At 35.4% G+C, this 23,166-nt stretch overlaps 1 protein-coding gene across 6 annotated transcripts in view; it reads right to left on the bottom strand.

Moving 5' to 3' along the window:
* Positions 1-23,166, bottom strand: part of PPP1R3A (protein phosphatase 1 regulatory subunit 3A) — a 47,420-nt gene that overhangs the window by 21,290 nt on the left and 2,964 nt on the right. The gene's annotated exons all lie outside the window — the stretch shown is intronic.

Genomic DNA, 23,166 nt, shown 5'->3' on the forward strand with positions numbered 1-23,166 from the left:
TCTAAGCTTAAGGCATCATGTACAAATGCCTTATCAGTAAAAACAGTTATTCTGAATATGTCAAGAAATTTAAGGTACAATTTTTAAAGAATGAAAGATTAAAATTCAAAGTATCGATTGGTGTCAGCCCGCTGAAGAGGCACAAACTTAAATCCTAACTGCTTCTTAAAATGACCTCCTAGAAAAAATGAGTGGGAAATATCAGAAAGGGAGACAGAACATGAGAGACTCCTAACTCTGGGAAACGAACAAGGGGTGGTAGAAAGGGAGGTTGGCAGGGGGTGGGGGTGACTGGGTGATGGGCACTGAGGGGGGCACTTGATGGGATGAGCACTGGGTGTTATGCTATATGTTGGCAAATTGAACTCCAATAAAAAAAAATGACCTCCTAAATGAAAATTACAAATGCTGCTTTGGAGGCCCAAAACCAGATCTGCATCAGCATGTCTGCTGGGGGAAGTAGGAATCTGCATTTTTAGTAGAACTTCAGAGATGCTCCAGTGTTTGAAAACATCTGATCTAACTGCTCATATCGGGGCTATAGGAAGACACTCTAAGAATCCAGGAAAGTGAATCCGGAAGTGCCACCTTAATGTCTCTGACTTTTCAGCAATTCACATTCAATTATGTGAGAATGGCTGCAGCTCCATGCACAAAAGAAAATAATTGTCTATGTATCGCATATACTTAAAAAATAAATACATGGAAGAACAGACCAGTCTACGTACTTTAGAGAATAAAATGATGAAACCTTGACAAGGTAGGAATTGAAAGGTATTTGCAACCTATCTAATAAATTAACAGGAAAGCCATGATGTGTGTTTCTGAGTTAGCAGTTTATCACTCAAGACTTGAGTCAGTTCTATAGACTCTAGCTCTGAGCCTCACGTAACTTCAGAGAGTTTCTCTCACTTTGTGTGCCACACTCCTCCGGTTCATAGGATCTCGGATCCATAAGAGGCCTCATACTTGGGTAGTCCTGTGCCATTTTTTTACAGAGAGAGAAACCAAAGCCCAGTTAAACTATGGGGCAGAAGTCACACACACACTACCTAGTAGCTAAACTGGAACTATATTCAAGTTTTTGGTCACCAGGTCAATGTCTTCTCAGAGAGTCAATCCAGAATGAAAAAGAGCAGAAAGACCCGGATGCAAATCTCATTCTTTCTGTTATTTACCACTTACTAAGCCACTTACTAGCCATGTAACCTCAGATGATACTCAACCTTTCTATGCCTCATTTTCTCTAAAATATTGCCTCCTTCCGATATAGGGCAATTATTTAGCGTAGTTCTCAATGTGTGGAAGTGTTTAATAAGTTTATTATTATCACAACTGTTATAATGTGGTAAACACATTCTATACTACCATGATACCCAAGTCCTATGTAGTTTTTAATGTTTATGTTATATTCTCTCATATACTTAATTCACGAGCTAATTTCAAGAGTCAAGTTTGTAGCCCATGATAGCATACTTGCTTGGTTGTTTTTCCGATGCCCTTTTCAGAGGACCATCCTCCAAAGAAAAGTCACTAGATCTCTAGTGAATATAACATTTTATTTAAGTGTCTTCTCCAAAAAAAAATAAAAATAAAAAATAAATAAATGAAAGTGTCTTCTCCAAGTACAGTGTGGATGGGAATGTTAATCCATACTTTCTTTTATTACCCAACTGATTTATTCAGTGTCAGGATTTAGGCGCCGTGCTAATACTACTGTACTACTGCAGTTTCTGGGTACGTGGCACTTCTGCTTTTGGAGTTAATTTTAACACCGTCAAATGTGGTCGTGTTTGTATAAGTAATAATATGGTTTTCCCAAGGTCCTGTAATGCCATTGTGCTAAAAGCTGATATGTCTCTTAAAATATGAGTGAAACCTCTCAGAGACCTGTTCCACACAACCTGAGTCTGATGTGATGGAATTACTCAACCACTCAGGGTAAATGTCAGGATTAGGTTGTCGGCAGCAAAAGTATGACTCTGTTCCAAGAGGAATAAAAAAGTTGGCATACGAAGGGATCATTGCCAAAGTGAGTCATGACTTGTATTTGTGTCTCCTTAACACTGCTTCAAAGTGCTCGGCATTGCTCAAAGAGAACCAAACTTGAAATTCTTGGAGATCACCTTTCACTCTGAGATAAACAGCTAAAAACTAAATAAATGTTGAACTCTTCAAGAAGTTGAGCCTATTCTCTTCGTTCAAAGCTTGTGGTCTCATTCTGTTTCCTCTATCCTCCTGCCTCAAAGAAAGTCAGGAAAATAAATGAATGGAGAGCTTTTAAATTTAAAAAAAAAATAAGCACCTCATTTGAGATTTTTTTAAGACACTTAAAAAGAATGCTAGCATTGGCATTGGCACTGATAAATGGTTACCCCTAGAAATACTGAAAAGGCTTTCCTCGGATAATAATTGCATATTGTGTACTATTTATTTTCATAATTTTATGGTGATATTTTCCTGAAATTTTACTTTTTAGAACTCTACTTTTTTTTTTTTAGCCACTTCTGAATTAGAGGAAGAAGGAAAGCAAAAGCTTGTACTTAATGAGAGGTAATGTTCATAATACATTAACTACTAGAGCTTAATATCTATTCCTTTGGTGTTACAATACCAGTAGTCTTCTCTTGATCAGGAGTAAAACCAAAAACGGAAGCAAAATATTTGATCAAAAGAGAACAAATTAAAGAGATAAATTTCTAATTGTGAACAGAAGTATCTAAGGAAAAGAAAAACTAAAGGCATGATGCAGAAGGAATTTAGATTGGGACGCCTGGGGGGCTCAGTGGTTGGGCATCTGCCTTTGACTCAGGGCGTGATCCCAAAGTCATGGGATCGAGTCCCACATCGGGCTCCCTGCGTGGAGCCTGCTTCTCCCTCTGCCTGTGTCTCTGCCCTCTCTTGTGTTTCTCATGAATAAATAAATAAAATATTTTTTTTAAAAAAGAAGGAATTTAGATTGAAGAGACAAATAACATTCAGTTCCTTGATAATAAAGAAAGGACAATAAAATGAAGACAACTCTGCATTATTAACAGAAGTTGAAAGAAACAAGTAATCTCAGAGAAAAAAAAACCTCAGGGCCGCCTGGGTGGCTCAGTCGTTAAGCTCCCTTTGGCTCAGGTCATGATCCCAGGGTCCTGGGATCAAGCCCACATCAGGCTCCCTGCTCAGTGGGTAGTCTGTGCTCCCTCTACCCTCCCTCTACTCATTCTCCTCATTCTCTCTCTCTCTCTCTCTCACATCCTCTTTTTCTCAAATAAATAAATAAAATATTTTTTAAAAAGGAAAAACATCAAAACATTTAAATGGCTTTATATTCCCTTCAATGCTGAATCTGAGACTAATAACTAATATGGTGAGGATCATGGTTTCTATGGGCATCACATTCCTGATCTTTAAAGCAAAAGCTCTGGATTAGATTAGGGATATCAAATATAATACCTTCATGCTGGCTTCTCTCTCTAGCACCCATGGCAAGCACTGATAACAGATCAAGGGATTTGCTTGCTGAGACCAGATTCAACTCTATGAACCTTTTCCACACAGCCTGGAGGCCACTACCACCCATCAACCTTTCTATTGCTCAAATTGGAATGAACTTGCCCTCCTCAGCTTTGCTATTAAATAATATGCCTTCCAGTTTTGGAGTTCTATATTTATATAACTAGTAGGAGTATCTATGAATATAATTTTGAAATGTTTAATTCAGAAATTTCTTAAAATATTTTTAAAAATAAAAATGCTAATAGAATCCATAGAAATAGCTACTAATTTAAAACTGCAATATTGTAAAAAAATAAGCTCTTGGTAAATTCTAATGGTCAGCATTATTGATTCAAATTAATAGAAATCCTATCTGCACAATTTGTAAGCTAATCTTATATTATTTGTAATAAAGATTACAGAATCATTCATTTCTAAATTATTTTACATATATCCAAGTAAAACTTTTCAAATAATGGAACATTACTTGTATCACAACTGGTTGGGATAAACAAATATATTGGATAATACCTATCATATAAGCTCATTTATTACTTATAAAATGTAATCAGAAACCATGGCACACCAGAAGCCCCTTGACTCAACTCTAGCGAACAGCTCAAGCATTCAAGAAACTAAGCACATGCCATGACATTAGGGGCCAGATGGTTTTATTGAGTCATTTTCCTGTTTTCCATAAAGCTGAATTACTACATTCCTAAAAAAATTTTCCTCTTTCTGGTTCTCAATTAGAGCATTGCCCATTGCCTCAGTGCTTGATCTTGAAAACAATGATATTATGCCTCCTTGATACAGAAATTTCAATCACTGGAAAACATACTTAAGTTGAGGAATCCTTTGGTAAGTTTCTTTTCCAAAGTTTCTTCATTTCATAACTTGGTTTTCTACTAAGGATTGCCCGTTCAAATCTGCCTTGCCATGTCAAACTGCTGGGTGCTATTTTTCTTACTCACCTCACCTTACAGGTATCAGGACAAAAAAGACAATTTAGATTTAATTCTGTGATTGAATCTGGGCAGCATGTGCCATTTTGTGGCAATGAGTATTTTCTAAAGAGGTACTACATTGTGAGCTTCTAGTGAAGAATTTAGACTCTTGGAGGTCTAAGTGTGAACCAAAATTTGTAGGTTGCTTTGGGACGAGATATAAGCAGAATCCATGAATTTTAAGTGAAGAGGACTAATAGGTGAACCTGGTTCAAAAGATGACTGCCGCAACCTGCCAGTTATATTCTATTGAAAGAGAAATGTGAATGTTTTTAAGCTATGAGTACTATGAAAACTAAAGAATACACATCTGAGAGATATCAGAAAAAGTTCTTAAACTTATTGGCCCAAAGGCCTTATTTTAGTTGAGTTCTTAAAGGAAGTAATTGTCACCCATGGAGTATGTGGATGACAAGAAACTAGTGATTGTTCAGCTGAGAGTCCTGCTGTTTCAGAAGTCTGGCATCCTTATTCTCCTGCAAAGTAATTGCTAAGAGTTTTATACCATCTCCATTTTCCAAAAATTATCAAAGTATTGCCATGCGTATTTTGTTCCTAAGGATACTAAGTTGCAGGCATTCTTTTTTTCATAATGATGTTGATTTATCTGTGGTTGTGTAAAAAGTCACTATCACAGAGTCATGACTAGTGAGCCACATAATTGCAATCACAGAAACTCTGATTTTCTTTGTAGAATCTACATGTAAGTAGATTGCCTAAGCTATTTGGTCTGTTAAATACTGAGCTTTGACATCCAAGCTCTAAAGCATTTGTGTTATATATTGTTTTGAAACTGTTTTAAGAAAAAAGTAATTTGAAATGTAAATTGATATATCCAGTGTATGTTTGGAAGGGTTAGGAGATGGGGTCAATACCAAGGACCATGAGACTTCCAGACTTTGAAAACATCATTCAAGAAATAGCACGTCTCAAAGGAATTATTGCTAAACTGAGGGAGACAAATATGAGGTCAGAGCACCAACCTGCAGTTGCTCACCTGAGCATCTTTACCTTCTGTTGTTTCTCAAGATAGCAATGTTTACAAGTGGTTGTTTGTGTTTTTATGGGGAACAAAATTCTAAGAAACTTCTGCAACTGTTTCCCTAGCCTCTGCCCATTCCTGTCTCTTGATAAAGAATTTCAAGTATGTGTCAATACTCTTTCCTTCATCTGGAGTAAATCAGGAGAGATCGGATTTAATTCAGTAGAAATACTGGAAGAACAATTCTTCAGGGTTTTTTTTTTTTTATAGAAGATCGTAGATTTTATGTTCGTAAAAAACCACCAGATATCTTAAATATAATTATTGGGACCAACAAAAGTCAAGGCATTTCAAAGCAAGTTAGAAAAGTTAAAATATTCAGCGCTTCCTGTGACTACCTTGAAGTGTTCAATTTAAAAGTTATAAAGTCATTTTTTAGCTCATTTCTTTATAACTATGAAATTAATATATAGCTGCTATTTCCTCTATATTTTTAATTTTTTATACTATCAGCTACTGCTTTTTAGATTTAATGAGTGTTTATGATCTGAAATCTGTTATAATTCATTTCCATTTTCAAGCAATTCAATTTCACAAACATATTTCCAAACTAGCTATTCTACTTATGCTAATCACAGCATAAATTGATATATCAGGGAAGAGAAATATGGTAAATTGGGTTGGATGGTTTATGTTAAAATCCAAATAAGAGCCCTATTATCCAACTGGATTTGTATTTAACTGCATTTGAAAAGTTTTCTAGGCAGAGGAGTAAGACTTAAAGCATTATTTCTAAATTTAATGCTTTTGTGAACTTACGTCACACACTAAAATCATCTTAATGCACCTTTTTGTCAATTCTTCACAATAGTGTTACAAAAGGAAGGGAGGAGAGGATACATTTAAAAAGCAAATGAAAAAGAACTCAATGGGAGCCTATTAGGCTACCTGTTGATGAGCATGTAAGAGAGTCATTAATATGCGGCTCATTGACATGATAGGCCATAATGACTCCTCCAGGGACGGTTCAGTCTATTGTGTCAGAGACTAGTTAGGGATTCATTAACGTGAAGACTCATGACTTCTTAATATGCAAATTATTAATGCAATGCACTGAGGCATCCCTCACAAATGTCCACATTTTGTGTTACATGTTTTCTTTGCCACCCTTCACCCACACCTTTTGTGAACTGTTTTCTTTCTTGCATCCTCTGTTGCAGATTTCTTCACAAAAGATTCTGTACTCCGTGGAATCTACCGTTTCACAAAGACCTCCTTCCCTTCAGCCCACGTTGCTTGGATTTACATATACAAACCACTTGAGCATTTTGAATAAATCAGTAAAAACTCAGCATAAAATCTGATTTGATATATTTCTCCAATGTCAAATTGGTTTTTGGCTAAAGGCAGGACAACGTGAACAAAGTGGTTGTTTTTAAGAAATGAGACTCTGAAACATGAATAGTATCATTTATACTGAAGGTGGGAGGGGACAGAAAAAAAGAGAGCCAAGAAAAGCCCGAGAGAGAAGACACCAGAAAACAAAACAAAACAAAACAAAAACAAAACAAAACAAAAAAACAACTTAATTAAACCAAGTAAGAAGAGTAAGTATTCATATCAATTTAATACACTAAATGAAGAAGAAATGAATTTAAACCACTCAATGTCTGGCATACAGCAAGCAATCCATAAGTATTAGCTGTTATTATTATGTTGGCATTTTGCACTCTGCAAAAAGATGAAGTTTACATCCATATTTCCTATTGAAACAATAAGAAAAATGTAATTGAGTGAAAGTTGTTCCGTTTTTAACATACCATAAAGAGGGGATCAAACTTTCTTTATTCCTACAGCAGAATTACCTACGGCATTCATGGAGTGGCACTCAAGTATCCTTTGAACCTAATCCACATTTCATGTATAAAAACTATGCTATTATATACCCTTTCATGTAGAACTTTATATACTACCTATATTCATTTTCTTGCCACTCTATTGTTCTAAACTGGTCTAGAACACAACATCTTCTCTACTAAATTTCAGGAGAATTTCTATTTCTATTTCTAAATTCCATATACCCTAATTCTGCAATAGGCCTACAGATTTATTTATCATTAAATCATTTCTCCATACAAAATCGGTAATGTTTTTTTGAAGCTAACAACTTTTTATCCACTTACATATACCATAAAATTCACCTGCTTTAAGTGTTCAACTCAATAATTTTTAGTATATTTAGTATATTTTCAGAATCGTGCAGCCATCACCAAAATCTAATCTTAAAAATTTCCAGTACCTGGAAAAGAAACCTCAGGTCCCTTAGGTTCACTCTTCATTTCTCACCCTCAGCCCTAGTGACACTAATCTGTCTCCATATATTTGCCTAATCTGGGCATTTCATACAAATGGAATTATGTAATATGTGTTCTTTCATGTCTGGCTTCTTTCACAGAGCATAATGTTTTGAGGTTCATCAATGTTGTAGCATGTATTAGTATTTTCTTTATATCTTTTAGTAGTATTCCATTACATAGATATACCACACTTTGTCCGTTCACCAGTTGTTGGGCATTTGGATTGTTCCACCTTTTGGTTCTTACATGTAGTACTTCTATAAACACTTACATTTGTGTGGACATATGTTTTCATTTCCCTTGGGTAGAAACCTAGGTGTGAAATTGCTGGGATATGGTGATTCCATATTTCACATATTGAGAAACTGTCATACTATTTTCCTGAAAAGTAGCTGTACCATTTTATAATTCCACCATTAGTACATGAGGTTTTTAATTTCTTCATTTCCTTGCCAACATTAAGGGAAATTACCTCTTATTGATCATAATCATTCTAGTGGGTGTGAAGTGATACCTCACTGTGGTTTTGATTTGCATGTTCCTAAATGACTGATGATGTTGAGCCCTGTTTTATGTGCTTATAGGTCATTAAAATAGCTTCTTTAGAGAAACGTCTATTCAGATCTTTAGCTTATTTTAAAATTGAGTTGTCTTTTCATTATTCATTTGTAAGAATTCTTCTGTATATAAATCACTTACTAGATACACAATTTGTAAATATTTTCTCCTGTTACGTGAGTTGTCTTTAAAAAAAAGATTCTATTTATTTATTTGAGAAAGGGGGGGGACATCCATGACTGGGGGGACAGAGAGGTATAGGGAGAGGGAGAAGCAGATTCCCCACTGAGCAGGAAGCCCACCACAGGGCTTGATCTCAGGACCCGAGATCATGAGCTGAGCCGAAGTCAGACAAAGCCACCAGGGTGGGTTGTATTTTCATTTTCTTAACTGTGTCATTTGAAGTGCAAAAGTTTTTAATTTGGATGATGTCCTAGAAATGTAATTCTTTTACTAGCTTTAAGGTCTTGGAGAGACCCTACATGGACTTTTTTTTTTTTTTGAGAGAGAGAGAGACAGAGAGACAGAGACACAGAGAGATAGAGCATGAGAAAGGGGAGGGGCAGAAGGAGAGGGACAAGTAGACTTCCTGCTGATCCCAGGACCCTGAGATCATGACCTGAGCCAAAGTCAGATGCTTAACTAACTAAGCCACCCAGGCACTTCCTACATAGACTTTATTTGATTTAATCTCTTTAAAAGGAGACAATATCATTTTTAACATAAATAGTCCTTATCAATGTAATTACCACAAGCAGCTAATTATACTTCATATTCTTGCTAACGTTAATTTCAGTACTAAATGCTAGAAAACATCCAACAGTTATGGGTCCTACCTAGGTTCTAGACTGACGTAGATGTAAGCAGATTGTGGATAATACTGATAATGTGTTTGAAGTTTTTCACGTGTGAGAGAATGTTTCATATAAAAATACCACAACCGTCTATATTCTGGTCTTCTTTTTTTCTGACCTGGTACATGAGGGTGCTTGCAGGATTGCACTTGCTATCTTTGAGGATCAGCATTTTACAGTGGATTGCTTCATTTATATGTATAAGGGGTTGATTTTATGAAAAAAATCTTTTTTTCATGTCTCACTTACATAATCTTATTCCATATCCTTAATACTAGTAGTCTATAGTCAGGATAACCAAACAACTTAAAATAAAAATTTTGATAGGTATAATTATTTAGTGCTTTTTTAACTCAAGTAACTCAAATGTTGAATTCCCTCTTTGATTAATTAACTATAGCACATCTCCATCTTCACTAAAATAAAACTGCAACTCGATGCGTCAGTGGAAAAGATAGACCTAGAAAGCTAGGAAATGAGAGTCTGGGCAGCCAGAGAGTAGCCAGAGAAGGGAGAAAGGGATACTGAAAAGCTTTGGTGTCAAAGAGAATCTGTTTTCATGCCTTTCTGGCATGAGACCCTGTGGCTAGGTAGTGACTGGTCCTGTGGAAAATATGCCCAAGAGTCTATAGGAGGCATAAAGGAGCATGAGAACCTCATGCAAACAGAAGGGAAAGGCCCATCACTTGAAATTGCTTCACGTATTGGCCTTGTGGCTTTGTTCAGCGTGGAACCCTGTTCCCCCAGATTTCTTCATGACTGACCGTTTTCAAGTCTCTGATCAGATGTGATTTTCTCAGTGATGTGCAATCTTTATTCGTCCCCTTATGTGGTTTTGCATTTTATACTCTCATTTGCCATTTTCTAACATAGCTTTATTACTCTTTATCTTATTAGTTTTCCCTCCCGTTATAATATAAGCTAACCGAGGAAAGACATTGTCATTTTTTCGCTAATGTATCCCCAGTGTTTAGAACAGTAAGTTATACATAGTATGTGCTCAATAACACTTGTTGAAAGCATGAAGATCCTTTATTCCTTTCTCCCATCATTGGTGGTGTTTGTTTATTCTCTATCAGTGCACAAGGTGAAGAGCACAGTAAGAACTTTGCTACTAATATTTTTATGATTTTTTTTCTTTCAAGTTAACCAAGACCCATACTCTTTCAATCTTGAGGTCACTGGTATTATAGACGGAATCATACTCGTGTACTTTCCATATACCCATCCATGAAAATAAACAGTGAAATGCCTGGACTAATCTTTCACTAAGTGAAAACATAAACCTTAGATTTTTTAAAGGAAGAATTTGGATCAACTGATTACAAAGAGAAATGTTCCCTGAGCATGACCACAGTAGTAAAATGAGTCACCCATGAAATAGATACAGGAATATCTAAAAATGCATGCCATCTTACATATCTGCTTCTTATATTAAAGATGATCTATACCAAAACAATTAAATAACCAATATTGATAATGAGAAAAGAATAAAACCTGTAGTTAACCATTGCAAATGTAGAAAGTGACAGTAAGTAAAAAAAAAAAAGATTCTATTTATTTATTTGAGAAAGGGGGGGACATCCATGACTGGGGGGACAGAGAGGTATAGGGAGAGGGAGAAGCAGATTCCCCACTGAGCAGGAAGCCCACCACAGGGCTTGATCTCAGGACCCGAGATCATGAGCTGAGCCGAAGTCAGACAAAGCCACCAGGGTGGGTTGTATTTTCATTTTCTTAACTGTGTCATTTGAAGTGCAAAAGTTTTTAATTTGGATGATGTCCTAGAAATGTAATTCTTTTACTAGCTTTAAGGTCTTGGAGAGACCCTACATGGACTTTTTTTTTTTTTGAGAGAGAGAGAGAGAGAGAGAGAGAGAGAGAGAGAGAGAGAGAGAGAGAGAGAGAGAGAGAGAGAGAGAGAGAGAGAGGCAGAGACACAGGCAGAGGGAGAGGCAGGCTCCATGCAGGGAGCCTGATGTGGGATTGGATCCTGGACTCCAGGATCATGCCCTGGTTGCAGTTGTTGTTTTTTTGTTTTGTTTTGTTTTGTTGTTGTTGTTGTTTTGTTTGTTTTGCAGTTGTTTTGTAGCAAATTATCCAAACAATTATTACAAATGCAAGCACCATAAAGTGTATTGCAAAGGACACTAGTAGCTTGGATCCTATACAAGAAATAGTCTTGAAGTAAAAATAATAGAAATGAGGTATTGAAAAAGGCAGAATTTGCCATGTAATAGTTTAAACATAAGTTTGTGGATAATACTGATAATGTGTTTGAAGTTTTTCACGTGTGAGAGAATGTTTCATATAAAAATACCACAACCGTCTATATTCTGGTCTTCTTTTTTTCTGACCTGGTACATGAGGGTGCTTGCAGGATTGCACTTGCTATCTTTGAGGATCAGCATTTTACAGTGGATTGCTTCATTTATATGTATAAGGGGTTGATTTTATGAAAAAAATCTTTTTTTCATGTCTCAACTTACATAATCTTATTCCATATCCTTAATACTAGTAGTCTATAGTCAGGATAACCAAACAACTTAAAATAAAAATTTTGATAGGTATAATTATTTAGTGCTTTTTTAACTCAAGTAACTCAAATGTTGAATTCCCTCTTTGATTAATTAACTATAGCACATCTCCATCTTCACTAAAATAAAACTGCAACTCGATGCGTCAGTGGAAAAGATAGACCTAGAAAGCTAGGAAATGAGAGTCTGGGCAGCCAGAGAGTAGCCAGAGAAGGGAGAAAGGGATACTGAAAAGCTTTGGTGTCAAAGAGAATCTGTTTTCATGCCTTTCTGGCATGAGACCCTGTGGCTAGGTAGTGACTGGTCCTGTGGAAAATATGCCCAAGAGTCTATAGGAGGCATAAGGAGCATGAGAACCTCATGCAAACAGAAGGGAAAGGCCCATCACTTGAAATTGCTTCACGTATTGGCCTTGTGGCTTTGTTCAGCGTGGAACCCTGTTCCCCCAGATTTCTTCATGACTGACCGTTTTCAAGTCTCTGATCAGATGTGATTTTCTCAGTGATGTGCAATCTTTATTCGTCCCCTTATGTGGTTTTGCATTTTATACTCTCATTTGCCATTTTCTAACATAGCTTAGTTACTCTTTATCTTATTAGTTTTCCCTCCCGTTATAATATAAGCTAACCGAGGAAAGACATTGTCATTTTTTCGCTAATGTATCCCCAGTGTTTAGAACAGTATGTTATACATAGTATGTGCTCAATAACACTTGTTGAAAGCATGAAGATCCTTTATTCCTTTCTCCCATCATTGGTGGTGTTTGTTTATTCTCTATCAGTGCACAAGGTGAAGAGCACAGTAAGAACTTTGCTACTAATATTTTTATGATTTTTTTTCTTTCAAGTTAACCAAGACCCATACTCTTTCAATCTTGAGGTCACTGGTATTATAGACGGAATCATACTCGTGTACTTTCCATATACCCATCCATGAAAATAAACAGTGAAATGCCTGGACTAATCTTTCACTAAGTGAAAACATAAACCTTAGATTTTTTAAAGGAAGAATTTGGATCAACTGATTACAAAGAGAAATGTTCCCTGAGCATGACCACAGTAGTAAAATGAGTCACCCATGAAATAGATACAGGAATATCTAAAAATGCATGCCATCTTACATATCTGCTTCTTATATTAAAGATGATCTATACCAAAACAATTAAATAACCAATATTGATAATGAGAAAAGAATAAAACCTGTAGTTAACCATTGCAAATGTAGAAAGTGACAGTAAGTAAAAAAAAAAAAAAAAAAAAAAAAAAACGGTTAAAAACATAGAAAAGATCTTTAAACCATGAGACTCCCAAAACACAAGCAGAAGTATGATGGTGTTCATAAGTGCCATAAGCAGTTTTTCAAGGCAGTAAAGAATCTTTCATAAAAAACGATTACTGGAAAGCATGTTAAGAGAAAAACATTGGGAAAATTAGTCTCACAACATTTACAATCACATCAATATCATTTCTTGTAGTTAGCAATCTAGTTCATAGCTTTCATTAATTTATTCTGAATACTTCCTGAATTAGTACAACTAAAATGCTATTTTATCCTCAAATGGGATGACTAAAGTTCAAATTTTCAGCCTAGCAATAGAATACAATTATTTTTCAACTTTGTTTTTCAAGTTTGACTTTCACAACTCTGTCCATCCAAGGCAGTCTGATTGACTAACAAAATCACCAAGTTGTCCTTTGCGCTGCCATTCCCACACATATTTTTTACTCTCTGTAAATACTTTCTTGCTTCTTTACCACTTACTCAAGTTTGACCATTTCAAGGTCAAGTTCAACTCCTCTGTGATGCTCTTCCTTCATAATAGTTCTTTCTTAAATGCCTGTTGCTTTGTATTTCTTACGATTTGCTCTGAATATATGTCATTCATTTGGCACATATCATGTTGATAGTTAACTTTTCATGTATATAAATATTATCCATTAATCAAATTAATGTTCGAAGATAGAAGCTACCTAGAAGTGTTCTACATAAAATAAGAACTCTGTTATTTCTTTATCAATAAGTGCCTTAGTGAGGCATTATGGCTCAGAGCCATAGGAGATTAGAGAATTTAAATTACAAGCCCAGTTTCTCCTCTTAAGTATTTTCTGGATCAAAGAAATCCCTTTTGCCTAAATTTCTTCTTATGTGAAATGGGGCTAGTGTTGCTTACTATGATGTATAAAAGTGATCTAATGGTTTATATCACTTAAGAAATGATAGATTTAAAACATGTATTCCTTAAGCTTATATAATTAGACATTTCTAAATAAAAGAACAAGGTAAACTATTAAAGTCATATATATCATAGAATTAAAGTTATCAATCAGGTATAGTTTATATACATAACATGAAAGTCCCATGTAGTTTTGTAGCTAAATTCTAAACAATGTTACAATGTTATAAGTAGCCAAAGAATTCTCTGGGAATTAGACAAATACACACACACACACACACACACACACACACACACAAGTGACCTTTACAATCATGTCAACATAATTTTGAAAAGGGTTTCCAAAAAAATTAATTTCCTTAGAGGTTACAATTCATCATAGACAAGTATATTCTATTGTACTAAAAAAGTAATAACTCCCCCCAATTTCTCAACAGCTAAGGCTTACCTAGAAATGTTTAATTCAGTCTTACAAATAACATTTTCAGTGGAAACCCATCTCCACTTGTGTATTGAAAGTGGAAAACAACAAATTTAACTGATAAAACTTTAATTTCCAGCCAACTGCATTTAAAAACTTCTTTGAAAGAAAAATGATAACTATTTACAAGTTATGCGTTGCCTACCTCAACAATACATTTTTACTTTGGGTTGCGACTTTAGGTTTTACACAATAAAGTTCTTTAGGATATTAGGAAAATTATAGTAAAACTCGTAATGAAACTATGAGATGTTAGTTGAGGGTGGTAATGTAGGAACTGATTGCTATTATCAGTATAGGGGAACATATTTTTTGCCATAAAGATATGATAAGTTATGCTAATTTCCTAAAATATATGTTTGTTTCCCAATCCTTCCTGTCATGAAAACAAAACTAATATATTTTTAAAGTTTTAAATGTTTAAAAAAATTAAACATTATAATGTCTGTCTGATGATGGCTACTATTTCACTGAGTTCGCTAACATTTTCACAAGATATATTTTTTTAAGATTTTATTTATTTATTCATGAGAGACACAGAGAGAGAGAGAGAGAGGCAGAGACACAGGCAGAGGGAGAGGCAGGCTCCATGCAGGGAGCCTGATGTGGGATTGGATCCTGGGACTCCAGGATCATGCCCTGGGTCAAAGGCAGGCGCTAATCTGCTGGGCCACCCAGGGATCCCTTTTATTTTCACAAGATATTTTTTTTTTAATTAATTAATTTATTTATTTATGATAGTCACAGAGAGAGAGAGAGAGAGGCAGAGACACAGGCGGAGGGAGAAGCAGGCTCCATGCACCGGGAGCCTGATGTGGGATTCGATCCTGGGTCTCCAGGATCGCGCCCTGAGCCAAAGGCAGGCGCCAAACCGCTGCGCCACCCAGGGATCCCCTCACAAGATATTTTAAATGTATTTTAGAATCTGCAAAATCAGCAATTAGCTACAAACTAAAAATTACCATTGCTTAATATTTTCAAAAGTTATTTTTTTATATTTGATTTAAATTCAATTTGCCAACTAAAGTTAAAGCTCTCACCTATAAGAATCAGTGCAACTGGACTCATCTGTTATATAGTTTTAAAACATATATATATAGGAATATGGGAAGTCTTCATCTTCTTCCTGCAACTTTTCTTTAAATCTAAAATCATATCCCCCCAAAATTGTAGATAGTCTTTAATAGAGTAGCAGATCCATCACACTATCTTCTTGTAGGTTTAAGGTTAAACATTTAGATGCATTGCATTACTCCTCTTAAATATTTTTGGTTTTTGGTTTCCTGTAGGGGAAGGAACACAATCTCAAGACAGAGCTGAGAGTTCTGTATGACTCAGTAAAGTTTAAGTTTAGATACACAGGGAGGAATCTGGTAAGGGCAAAAGGCTCAGTCAAGGGAAGATATTAAGGTAAAGTAAAGCAGATAAGCTAGCAGGCAGGCCCAGAATCCATAGGTATCAGAATCAGGGAGCACCATATGAGCAGCAGTAGCACTCTATGAATAAGGGCCCTGCCCCTGGCCCTAGCAAATAAAAAGAATGAATGACTCTGTTCTGACCAGTAGATGCACAATATCTGCCTTTGGTCTTTCATTATTCAGCTTGTTAGGTTTTTCTGGTTCTGGTCCCACTGGTTTGGACTGTGGTAGGAAGAAAGCCAAGGGCTAACCAGTGAATATTTATTTTATTCGATATGTTAAGATTACTTGACTTTACTTCAAAGTAATATGGTGACTCTATGAATCAGCTCTTTAGAAGACTTAGTATAGAAGGAAAGACAATAATGAGAGTATTCCCATGTAGACTATATTAATTTATTTCTTAATTGATCTCTTATTGATACCTTGATAACTGAAAGTAACCACCTAAATTTAGACTGTAAGATGTTATAATGGTTCATGTGTTCACTTCTATATTTAATTTTGAGTCAATTTAGACAATAAATAATGTAGTTATTGCAGAGCAAATTTCATTTTTTTATCTGTTTTTATGGTATATAAATATAGTCTTTCTATATTTTATCCTATTTTTAATTTTTAAAATAATTTTTATTTTTGATCAAATGAGCAATCATTACCTCATGGCCATAGAATATAATATGGGTATAGAATAAGTAAGAACCAACAAGAGAGAAATCAGTTATTATATTGAAGTTTTTTATTTGCATTGCAGGGATGATGACTAGGATTTTAAGCAAAATATAGAAAGAATAAAGGAAGAACAGTTAAGTTGTGAGGAGAAATGTAACTTTGGTGTGAGACATTAAGGGAATTGATTTGCCACCTGGATATCCAGATGGAGATGTCCAGAAGGCATCTGATTTTTAAAGCTTGTGAAAACAATAAAAGCACTCATCATTAAAACTGTAGCAAGTATAATTCATTCTTCAATTATTCAGAAGGTGCTTTTAGATTTTACTAGGCCTCAGGGTTATTGAAGAGAAAACCAGTTGCCTTTAATATTAATTTTAAGAGCTTTTTATATGCAAATCATTTTATTAGTTCTAGTGGGGAATAATGCATAGACAAACACATCATTCCTGGCCTCAAGGAACTTGCAGTCCAGTTGGGAAGAAGACACATACATAGGTTTTTTAAAAGTGCAGGAAAAGGCCCCCACAATAAATGCCACCTTTGTAAACATTTTGACTAAACAGGTATAGAGGGCCATATGATGGAAATCTTCTTCCTTCCAGACATCTGTGGAAGGAAGATATCTGATAAACAGTAAATCTTTTATTAAATGTTAATTTCTTGCCTATAAATAAATTGCATCAGATGCAAACATGAAAAACAGCAACCCTTTCATTTAAAGAAAGCTGTTCTTTTTGTATCCTTAAAGTAACTACTCCATGAAAAAAATACTAGCAGAAATATTATAATTTAAAGGAAGAATAACAAAGTAAATAAGAGCAAAAGCAATCCCATAATCTGGATAAATCAGGAATAGGACTAGGAGTCCTGTTGAACTATATGAGTTTAACGAGATTTGTAAACAATGTCTTGGATGTCCATATAACTAGCATTGCCTAAAAATTTAACTTGGTTTGCCAAAATTAGCTTTAGGTGAGATACTGCTGAGACAGAAAATATAAAATGTTAGAAAACATATGAACTATCTGAAGAATGACTTTATTATATGTCTTACACACACACACACACACACACACACACAAGATGAGGTATAAGTAAAAGCTCACATATACAGATGTGTGTGTGTAGTTTTCCACACAAAAAGGCAATACATTAAGAATAATTCAAGTATAGATGGGCCGTATTACTTAACTGCTCCCTGTGTCAAATTTACTAAATAAATTATGAACTGGATTGGCTGTCCCAGATCTCTGCACATACTCATTGATTAGAATACATAGTTTTTTGTTAAAACTGTACACACACACACACACACACACACACAGATTCAAGAAATTTAACATAGGTTCAGTGAATCTGCTTGTAGATACTGTATTCACCATTCTACAAAATAATATACTTAACAACCAGTGTAACTTTGAGCTGTTCTATATTACATTTGATTTTCACAAACCTATTCGAAATTTCTTTTCAGTGTCTTATATAGTTACATTCTTGAGTGAAATTGTATTTAAGAAATTAGATATCTAGAAAATAGTGTATATACAGCTATTGTAAATTATTCATTATTGGTCTAAGAGGGTTTCAAAAATTCTAACAGCTATCTTTTTTAGGTAGACTTGAGAAATAAACTAAGTAAGCTTCTGAAATATTTTTGATATTGTAACTTCCCGGGCCCCCATAGGAAGTACAGTAATCATAACAATCCCTCCAGTACTCAGAACTCCAAGCTAACGATGGCAGGATTGGGAGAGCTTGTTAGCTAGCCTGCTGTTCCCTGCAGCCCCGGAATGTTAGTGCCTGCAGTGCACAGTCCTTGTAACAGTGATATCAGCCATCCACCCCCTCAGATAATCTAGTTGGCAGTGAGTTTTTTTTCTTCTCTTACTTTTGCATTAAAATACTACAAACTAGTTTATTGGTTTGCTAGTTAGGACCTCAGGCACAATTCTAAAATTATTAGGTTAGTTGACATAAAAAATAGAAATCAATCACAGAAACAATATGATTCTGCTTAACTTTGTAAGAATAGGGACTCCAACATTTAATTCAACTGAGAATCAGAGTAAATAAGTGACAAGATTAAAGACACGGGACAGTATGAATGGCTACATAAAAGACATATTATTCCTTATAGAATGCATTGCTGAAGAACACCATCTTCCCAGAAGATGATTCAGAAGAGAATACATAACCATTTGGCTCCGGTACTTTTTGAAATAGTTCTGCCTCAAAGCAAAAAATAGAATTAAATGATCTTTTCTGCAACAATATGATTTATTGAAGATTATTCAGAAATCAAGCGTTCTATTAACATTGGAAACAATGATTGAACTTTTATTTACACCAAACACAACAGTCTTATACACCTATTAGAATATATGTGAAGATTACATTTTTTTCTGCACCTGAATGTGGCATCTAAAAAAATGTGTAATTTTTTATTGGTAAATACCCAGATGATTCAAGTTACAACAGTACATTACAAAATTATCTGTAAGTATTTATCCTCTGAAGGAGATATTAGTAAAATGTATTTTTCCCAGCTTCATTTCATTATATGGCTTATGAAGCTGAAATTTACCTGCACAATTCTATGTGATTCACAATTGTGTGAAGACATCCACAGTAATTTTTAAGAATGGAAATAAGCTTGGAGTTTTTCTTATAGAGTTAGAATCTATTTGATTTGTGTCATGGCTTAAATCTGTAAAACAAATCAGAATATCATCAGTGTTAAATGGGCTATAAAATCTGTTTCACATAATTAAGAAAAGGATCGACTATTTGGCATACTTGACATATATAAATTTGGGGAATATTTTGTCTTTTTTACTACTGCAGATTTCAAAAAGGGTAAGTAAAATTCAAAGGGTATGCTGTTTCTGTTATGCCTCACTGTTTATGGAATCCACCTTTTCCCCTAAATACACACACACACACACACACACACACACTCCAGGCCCCCAAAGTCCTCATGCCTCTTTGGAGCCTTTTCTACAACTTTGTACTCAGACCTGACTTGTATCCCATAGTACTCTCTGCTCTAAAATTCGTCATTTGATTGGATCAATCCAAATTTAAAGCCCCTGTGTGCAACAACCTTATTTGAGTATAGAATAAGGATAGCTCCTGCCATCCTAGATGTGTCTGCATTTAAGGAAGGGAAATGTATTTGTGTGTACATATATATAAAAATTTCCGTCATGGTTTCAAAGTGTCAGAGCATAGAAGATCCCTTAAGTTTGCCAGGTCACTAAGCAGTCAGGCCCACCTGGGGTGTCTTCTTTGGAGGTTATTTCTCCTGCGTTGTTCCTGTTGGGGTTTTGGGGTAAAAACTTAGGACAGTCAAAGTCAGCAAAGTTGCAAGAAGTTGAAAAAATAAGTATCCCAATTCATAATCCTTTTTTTTTTTTTTTTGCCTGGAGCCTTATTGGCTCAGAGTGCTTGGACCCTATGAGAATTTTTATGGGCTTGCAGATGGGCTTCAGCTGGGAAGTTAAAGCTTATGGAGATCCAGAGGATCCATACAAGAAATGGCATCCATAGTGATTCCTTTCAGCTAGAGCTTGAGAAATGCCCTGAATGATGAGACCCTCGTTTCCCCTCTTTTAGACAAGATTACAAAACTACTCCATGGAGTTTAGGCTTCTAGGGGTATGGATTTATAGAAAACCAGGAAGCCACAAAGCCCTGGTAGATCTCCAAGGAAACTAAGCTACTTGGCTCCTTGCTGTCAACCAGCTGGCAGCTTCCAAACGGTCCTCTTGACAGGTCCTGTGCAGCTGCGTTTTATGTTTCCATATGGCCTTGCCAGAGGTCCCCCCCTTAAAGCAGACCTGGCTTCCACAATTAGTACGGACTCACAACAAGTTAGTTATGGAATACATTAAGTCCTAAAGGCCTCATGGGGCTATTTACACCTCTTTGGACTATTTCCAGGATCCCAGATTATACTGTAAGTGTAAATTAAGGAAGTCTCACGATCCAATGGCTCTGACTGGAACATGCAACATTACCATATCTTATGCTCCATTTTCCAGTGCTTTTCTTGGCCTCGTTTTAACAATTTTGTACCACCCTGAAAGGTAAACTCTCTGTAATCTTAAAATCATGCTTTAGAAAGTATTTCTCTCTTTTCCCTTCTTGAATGTGCCTGGGTTCTATTCCTCAGGTACAAAAACTGAAGACCGATCAATTTTCTCCTTTAGCATTGAAGTCTTTCAGGAATTTATTTGCATTCACCTGGCCAAGTTATAAATACCATCCAACACCTATATCATGCCATTTCTTTACTTAAAATAATAAATTGGTTTCACTTAATAAAATACAAAACCAGATGAAGTCAGTCTGTGTACCCAATGGTTGGGAACATACATTTAGCAGCTGGTGAGAGAGAAAAAAGGCCACTCCCCTAGCCCGTGCACAAGTTATAGATCGCATATTCTAGAAAACCTGAAACATAATGTAAATGGTTCTTATTGTTTTATTCATGGTTTCCATGGTATAAAATAATTGAAGTTGATGTTCTTTCTCTGTCCCTTTCTCTGCTTTCAGTCCCTGTCAGGCCTTTTTCCTTTGGACCTCTCCTTGTCTTCACAGGGTCATGTTTCCAGCCATGTTTCTCATGGGTACTGGTGCCTAACAACACACATGTCCTTAATAAACACTTGAATGAGTTTTGGAACCTTGACTGAGCAAGGTAGACTATAATATCTGGAGAAATCATGGAAGTCCATGAATCGGAAATTAGTAAACATTAAACAAGGTTTGATAATGATGAAAGCAATTATAGTTGGCTTTTGAGGACTACTTTATATGTGCCCAACACTTTACTAAAGCTTTAAAAAATATCTAATTTTATGTTAATTGAATCATGATAACAGCAGGCATCATCACCCCTATTTTACAGATGAATAAACTGAGGCGCTAAGAAGTAAAGTAATATATCCACAGTCCCATAGCTATTAAGTATATATTTTACTGGGATTAATATGCATGTCTGTTCAGTGCCAAAATTTATGCCTTTTTTTACCCTTTCCCATCTGGTCCTCCATTTTTTCACTTAGTAAATGTGGAGATTTTAATGGTCATTAAGATAACCCAGTTTTAAGATGTTTCAGATATAAGATGACACAGATCTCAAGAAAATTTACAATTTAATTAGTTTTGCTTGTTGATTAAAGTTCTGCAAGAGGCCAAAAAATGGCTCTCCAAAGATGAAAACTTAGGAACCTTGAAAGGAATGAGGAAAGAGACTTTGAGCAGGTTGAGCTTTTCTAAGGATTTTGATATCCATCTAAATTAATTTTAATTAATTGTGCCTTTTTTACACTGGTTTAACATTTACTGATAATTGACTATGTTCCAGACACTGTGCCAAAAGTTTTTATGTATTATTTCACAGAAATCTCCAAATAACCCTATTAGGTAGTCCTATTGTTATTCCCAATTAACAGATGAAGAAACCAGGCCCAACTTGCCCACAGTCACACAGCTAGCATGGTGGAGCTTGGACTCAAAGCCAGATATGTCGAATTCTGAAGCCCATAATTGTAACTGCTTCTGCATGCTATTTTTTGCTTATTTATCTATGTACATTTAATGTCATTTATATCAATGTCATTTATCTCTTTTGGTCATTTATTTTGTAATAAAGCCCATGGGATGTAGATCAGAAATCTGCTTAGCTTGTTTGCTAGCACATACACCTGTGCCTTGTATGCAGTGACACTTATCAAGTATCTCATGATGCATGCCTTTCTGTGCAATTAAATACCTCTGGGTCATTCTCAGTCACATGCCTGCAAGTAACAGACTCTGCTTTCCTTTCCCTTTAGGCTTTTCTCTCTGTCAAAGTGGATAGATTAACAAACATCAAAGAAAATATACAACCACATCAATGTAGAGATTTACAAACTCTGACCTGAAAAAAGATCTCCATAGAAAAAGCATGGTGCCTAGAGTGATCCGCGTAATAGAAATTCTACCTCACTAAATGTGTTCCCACAGTCCGTCCTGTACTTATTAGAAGGGATTATTGACACTTTCAGAAGATAAAATCTCCAGAACCCTGATAGCAAATTAGCTTTGGTATTAAGACGAATTCAAGGTAAATGTTACTGTCTATATTTGGGCCATTTATTTCCACTTTAACTCTGAGTTATGTAACAGACTATTGTTAATTGCTTGCATGTATGAAGCAAAAATCCACATAAATTTCTCTTCTGTATTTATCTGTTGGAAGAAGTGACCTCCAAATTAAGCCACGGAGGAAGTGTGGAAATACTCAAAAAAGACCCATTTAAATTCTGTAAGTCTTTGGAGGGAGGAGGATATTTTAGAAACTATAATTTTTTGATCAAATAAGTATTAGTTCACTTTTATTTTAGCCAACTACACGTTTTGTAAAATAAAACTAATAAGGTGTGCTATTTTCCCTAACTAAATTCTTCACAATGAAATCCAACTGCAATATTCATTTAGAAATTTGATAATGCTCTCTTGTGTGAGTTTTAGGAATATTTGAAACCCCATTGCATATAAATTATATCATGGAAAAGCTGTATAAATATTCTATTACGGCACATGCTGTTCTAAGGATCTGTCAGGATTTCCTTTATACACTCCATTTTGAG

The sequence above is a fragment of the Vulpes lagopus genome, chromosome 13, assembly GCF_018345385.1.
Source record: "Vulpes lagopus strain Blue_001 chromosome 13, ASM1834538v1, whole genome shotgun sequence".
In the NCBI taxonomy this organism is placed as follows: Eukaryota; Metazoa; Chordata; class Mammalia; order Carnivora; family Canidae; genus Vulpes; species Vulpes lagopus.